Source organism: Rattus norvegicus, chromosome X (assembly GCF_036323735.1).
Source record: "Rattus norvegicus strain BN/NHsdMcwi chromosome X, GRCr8, whole genome shotgun sequence".
NCBI classification, from domain to species: domain Eukaryota; kingdom Metazoa; phylum Chordata; class Mammalia; order Rodentia; family Muridae; genus Rattus; species Rattus norvegicus.
Window position 1 is genome coordinate 63,457,576 of NC_086039.1, and position 6,900 is coordinate 63,464,475.

Consider the following 6,900-nt stretch of genomic DNA (forward strand, 5'->3'; position numbering starts at 1 on the left):
TATAGTTCTTGAAGTTCTAGCCAGAGCAATCAGACAACAAAAGGAGGTCAAGGGGATACAGATTGACAAAGAAGAAGTCAAAATATCACTATTTGCAGATGATATGATAGTATATTTAAGTGATCCCAAAAGTTCCACCAGAGAACTACTAAAGCTGATAAACAACTTCAGCAAAGTGGCTGGGTATAAAATTAACTCAAATAAATCAGTAGCCTTCCTCTACACAAAAGAGAAACAAGCCGAGAAAGAAATTAGGGAAAGGACACCCTTCATAATAGACCCAAATAATATAAAGTACCTCGGTGTGACTTTAACCAAGCAAGTAAAAGATTTGTACAATAAGAACTTCAAGACTCTGAAGAAAGAAATTGAAGAAGTCCTCAGAAGATGGAAAGATCTCCCATGCTCATGGATTGGCAGGATTAATATAGTAAAAACGGCCATTTTACCAAAAGCGATCTACAGATTCAGTGCAATCCCCATCAAAATGCCAATCCAATTCTTCAAAGAGTTAGACAGAACAATTTGCAAATCATCTGGAATAACAAAAAACCTAGGATAGCTAAAACTATCCTCAACAATAAAAGGACTTCAGGGGGAATCACTATCCCTGAACTCAAGCAGTATTACAGAGCAATAGTGATAAAAACTCCATGGTATTGGTACAGAGACAGACAGATATGCCAATGGAACAGAATTGAAGACCCAGAAATGAACCCACACACCTATAGGCACTTGATTTTTGACAAAGGAGCCAAAACCATCCAATGGAAAAAAGATAGCATTTTCAGCAAATGGTGCTGGTTCAACTGGAGGGCAACATGTAGAAGAATGCAGATCGATCCATGCTTATCACCCTGTACAAAGCTTAAGTCCAAGTGGATCAAGGACCTCCACATCAAACCAGATACACGCAAACTAATAGAAGAAAAACTAGGGAAGCATCTCAAACACATGGGCACTGGAAAAAATTTCCTGAACAAAAAACACCAATGGCTTATGCTCTAAGATCAAGAATCGACAAATGGGATCTCATAAAACTGCAAAGCTTCTGTAAGGCAAAGGACACTGTGGTTAGGACAAAACGGCAACCAACAGATTGGGAAAAGATCTTTACCAATCCTCCAACAGCTAGAGGCCTTATATCCAAAATATACAAAGAACTCAAGAAGTTAGACCGCAGGGAGACAAATAACCCTATTAAAAATGGGGTTCAGAGCTAAACAAAGAATTCACAGCTGAGGAATGCCGAATGGCTGAGAAACACCTAAAGAAATGTTCAACATCTTTAGTCATAAGGGAAATGCAAATCAAAACAACTCTGAGATTTCACCTCACACCAGTGAGAATGGCTAAGATCAAAAACTCAGGTGAAAGCAGATGCTGGGGAGGATGCGGAGAAAGAGGAACACTCCTCCATTGTTGGTGGGGTTGCAGACTGGTACAACCATTCTGGAAATCAGTCTGGAGGTTCCTCAGAAAATTGGACATTGAACTACCTGAGGACTCAGCTATACCTGTCTTGGGCATATACCCAAAAGATGCCCCGACATATAAAAAAGTCACGTGCTCCACTATGTTAATAGCAGCCTTATTTATAATAGCCAGAAGCTGGAAAGAACCCAGATGCCCTTCAACAGAGGAATGGATACAGAAAATGTGGTACATCTACACAATGGAATATTACTCAGCTATCAAAAACAATGACTTTATGAAATTCGTAGGCAAATGGTTGGAACTGGAAAATATCCTGAGTGAGGTAACCCAATCACAGAAAAACACGCATGGTATGCACTCATTGATAAGTGGCTATTAGACCAAATGCTTGAATTACCCTAGATGCCTAGAACAAATGAAACTCAAGACGGATGATCAAAATGTGAATGCTTCACTCCTTCTTTAAAAGGGGAACAAGAATACCCTTGGCAGGGAAGAGAGAGGCAAAGATTAAAACAGACACAGAAGGAACACCCATTCAGAGCCTGCCCCACATGTGGCCCATACATATACAGCCATCCAATTAGACAAGATGGATGAAGCAACGAATTGCAGGCCGATAGGAGCCGGATGTAGATCTCTCCTGAGAGACACAGCCAGAATACAGCAAATACAGAGGTGAATGCCAGCAGCAAACCACTGAATTGAGAATAGGACCCCCGTTGAAGGAATCAGAGAAAGAACTGGAAGAGCTTGAAGGGGCTCGAGACCCCATATGTACAACAATGCCAAGCAACCAGAGCTTCCAGGGACTAAGCCACTACCTAAAGACTATACATGGACTGACCGTGGGCTCCAACCTCATAGTTAGTAATGAATATCCTAGTAAGAGCACCAGTGGAAGGGGAAGCCCTGGGTCCTGCTAAGACTGAACTCCCAGTGAACTAGATTGTTGGGGGGAGGGCGACAAGGGGGGGAGGATTGGGAGGGGAACACCCATAAAGAAGGGGAGGGGGGAGGGGGATGTTTGCCCAGAAACCGGGAAAGGGAATAACACTCGAAATGTATATAAGAAATACTCAAGTTAATAAAAAAAAAAGAAAAAAGAAAAGATGAAATATTCAATAGAAAAAAAAAGAGTGCTGTAGACCAGTTTTCCTGTTTTCTTTCAGCCAGTTATGGGAACAGAGTGTTCTGCTTTCAGGTGTGTAGTTGTTCTGTCTACTGTTCTTCAGCTGTTCCTGTGGGCGTGTGTTTTGTGTCCACCAGGCAGGTCACTTAGAGCAGAAAATTTGGTCTTACTCCTGGCCTTGGGCATGAATTTCCTCCTTGGGCCTGGCTTTTAGCTCTCTGTGAGGGCAGCAACCAGAAGGGCCTGTCCCTACTTCTGGGTCCCTGTGCATAGGGGGCCCTGATGGTACTAGGTGTTTTCCTTTAGAGTCAGAAATGTGGGCAGAGAGTAGTCTCCTCTGGTTTCCCAGGTGTGTCTGCCCTTCTGAAGGTCTAGCTCTCCCTCCCACGGGATTTGGGTGCAGGGAGCTGTTTGACCGGGTCCCTTCAGATCCAAGTGGAGTCTGAACCACAGGGCTCCTGCAGCTTGAGTACCCCTATCTTCCTATTCCCAGAGGCCCAATACAGTTTCCTCTTGGGCCAGGGATGTGGGCAAAGGTGGGCAAAAGTGGCGGTCTCTCCTGCCCTGCAGTCTCAGGAGTGCCCACACGTGTTGAAGATGAGCCCTCTCTCCCCCTGGGTTTGCGAGCAGGGAGCTGTGGGCTGGGTGAAATCCATTCCTTAATTACTTAGTGTTATCAGTTCACTGTGTGGCAGTGCTTATATGGAGGGCTCAGTATTATTCACAGTTTGAGTACCGACTAGTGGTCTTGGAAGATAGCATTTGAAGCAGGATAGCAAATTATGGGGATATGTGAAGATGAAGGGGACTTGGGAATCTGGTTAAAACTTCTCACCCGATTAAAAAATAAAGAGGTTCAACCCAACTAACAACATTTTCTAGCATAAACATAATATTTCTCTTAAAAATTCTGAAGGACTGGCAAGATAATTAAGAGACAACCTGAGTTTGCTCCCTGAACCTGATGAAATACAAATGGCCAAGAAACTTTAACATAGGGATTCTCAATCTTCCTAATGCTGTGATCCTTTAATACAATTCCTCATGTTGTGGTGACCAGAAAACTATTTTTGTTGTAATGTAATAACTGTAATTTTGCTACTTTTATGAGTCATAGTGTAAATGCCTGTGTTTTCTCATGATCTTAGGCCATCCCTGTGAAAAGGTCATTCAATTCCAAAAGCGGTGTCAATCTGCAGGTTGAGAACCATTGCTTTAACATCATCAGGGAAATGCAAATTAAAACTTTGGGATTTCATCTTACCTTAGAATGACTAAGACTTGGAAAACAAATGATTTTTAAAGGCTGGCATGGACGTAGAGGAACAGGAGCATTAAGTCTCTGCTGGTAAGTGTGAAAACTGGTGCAGGCATGATGGAAATCAGTGTGGCAGTTCTCCAAAAGGCAGAAATAGATCTACATGATCCAGCTATATCACTTTTGGGCTCATATCCAAAGGACTTTATATCATACTACAGAGATACTTGCTGCTTGCTCGTCCTCACTTCTGCTTGATTCAATGAGACATGGATAATTAAAGTTGGATATGTTTACAGAATAGATATTACTCAGCTATTATGAAAAATTTAAATTGCTGGGAATGCCTTTGTACACCTATAATCCAGACAGGCAGAGGCAAGTGGATTTCTGTGCGTTTGAGGACAGCCTGGTCTATGTAGTGAGTTCCAGACCTGACAGAAAAGTGAAACCGTGTCTCAAAATAAAGCAAAAGAACAAAAAAGAAAACAAAAGGAAATTGGCAGGGAAGTAGATGGAGTTGGAAACAGTCATTCTGAGTACACAGTCCTGGGAAAACAGTACATTACATCTCTTCTTTCATTTGTATGTTAGCTTTGAATCTTTCTGTATATTTTATTTGGAATTCACATAGAGGTCAGGAAACTACAAGTGCTATGAAGAGGGTCTTTCAAGGGCAGAGAGCTAGAATGCACTGGTTTAAAGGCTTAAAAGGGAATTACAAAACTGGAAGAGATTCATTAGAATGGAGGAGGGGAATGCAGAGTAGAAGAGGGAAATTGGGAGGGATAAATAATACTAAGGACTTTCCTAAAAAGCCATATGGAAAGATACTACTACTTTAGAAGCTTTCTAAAATATATTTGCAGAATGTATGGATAGAGTTAAAATGGAGTTATTCTATAACAGATTGAACATAACCCTACTAGAGATCAGAGACTGACAAATAAAAAGCCCATTCTCAGGACTGTGCTACTTCTTTTTGGAGTTGTTGGCCTCTATAGTACGAGAGATCCCCAAACACTGAAGGCTATTTTTACTGTTCTTGGTTACCCTCCAACACTTGATGTTAAGATTCAGTTGCTATAGACACTACTCATCTGAGTCATAGAACATGGAGAAATCAAACTGATATGAAACTGGAATCTTCATCCCTCCTTGTTAGCTTGCATAGTGCAGGAAGTTGCTATATGCAGGGCTGGAGGAGAAAAGTAATCATCAATTTTACCTAGATATGAGTCCTGTGAGATACAATAATGGCTGGCTGGGAAAAATGTGCCTACTGGTAAAATCACAGTACAAAAGTCTTAGGAGTAATCAACCACTCTCTGATTTGGTGTAGGGTCCACTACACAAGATGGAACCCCTACTTGGCATCATTACTGGGCTAAGAATCTGTGACTAAATACAACACAGACCCTAGAAGAGAACCTACTACTATTACTCTATTAAGTAGCTATAATATTAAATTAACTCTTAATGGTACCAGGAATTATCTGATTAATCCCTGGATTAAGGCATCTTATAACCCTGATCATAGAAACTTGATGTTGCAGGAGCTGATGATCAACACAGTAATCCACAACTGGCCAATGTGTAGAGGATAAGAGGTTGCAGAAATTTTAGCCATAGATGGAATATGTATACTACACTTTTTCCTCCAAAGGCTCAGCGATCATTGCTGAAAAGGAGGCAGAAAGTGCATAAAGGCCAGAGGCATTGAATGACGACAAGGGGACAGTGGTTTTTGGATACAGCTGTGTGGCTTTGCATGTGAACTCACAGAATTTGTGACAGCATGTACTTACTCATTGGAGCCCAACCCAAACCAAATCCTAGTTCAGAGAGAAGCTGATCACAAAGTTCTGCCTCAATCAGAGGCAATATTAGCACTTGTTAGATGCTGAGAGAGGGAAGATCAGCTTTCTCCAAGAGTCCCTGATAAATCTAGAGTATTCCAGTGGAATGCCACACACTCAAGAATATTTGAACAGCACAAATTTGCCTTGATGGAGGAAAAGACATAATTTGATTAGGCTAGGAAAGGGGGGTAGGTCTGGAAAGGGTTGGAGGAGGGAGAATAATATAGTCAAAATGTATGAAATTATCAAAAACCTAATAAAATATGTATTAAATACCTATAATTATTGAGGGTCAGAGAAAAATATTTCATGATAAAATTAGGCTAAAGGAATTTTACACTTGATCTTAGCCAAAAGGCCGAGAAGCGATAGGCTAAAGGAATTTTAACCACTAAGATAGACTTACAAAGGATCTGGAAAGTAATTCTTCATACTGAAAATAAAAATAAACACATCTAAGAGGCTACAGGTAAAAAAATAAAGGGTGTTAGAAGAGCAATTAAGCAAATAAAGAAAAGAACAGCTACTTACAGACTCAACAAAATGATAGAATTCAATCCATATATTTTGTTAACATTGAACATTAATGGTTAAGAGACTAGAATAAGAAATGTAACCAAACAACCTACTTCCTCCAAGAAGCATACTTCACCATAAAAGACAGACACTGCCTTAGGGTAAAATGACGGGAAAATGTGTCCCAACTAAATGGTAACAGCAGATGGGACCAAACTGGTATATGACAAACTAGACTTCAAAATAAAAATGAATACAAAAGTGATAAAGAAGATCAATTCATTCTCATAAGGCATGAATTTAAAAACAATCCTGAATCTATAGGAGACAATGAAGCCAGTCTAAGAAGGATGTTATAAGTGTTAACATTTAAAAAAATCCATAGCAACCTCAAAAAATAACCTAAAGATATGCCATAGGGCTTTAGAAAACCAAGAACAAATCAAACTCCAAAGAAGTAGAATGAAAGAAATACTTAAGATTAGGACAGAAATTGAAAAAAAATTCAATAAAAAATTGGAAAGGATCAATGAAACAAAGCATTAGTTCTCTGAAAAGATAAACAAGAGAAAAAGAATCCTGAGTAAAACTAAAAGAAACATGGAAAAGATTAAAAGGAACAAAATTAGAGATAAAAAGGAGCTATTATGATAAATATTGGTGAAATCTTGGAAATCATTTCAGACATAATTCTC

The 6,900-nt window shown here is 39.9% G+C and overlaps 1 pseudogene; it reads right to left on the reverse strand.

Moving 5' to 3' along the window:
• Positions 1-5,975: 5,975 nt before the first annotated feature.
• Positions 5,976-6,059, reverse strand: LOC120099543 (U2 spliceosomal RNA; annotated as a pseudogene).
• Positions 6,060-6,900: the final 841 nt, after the last annotated feature.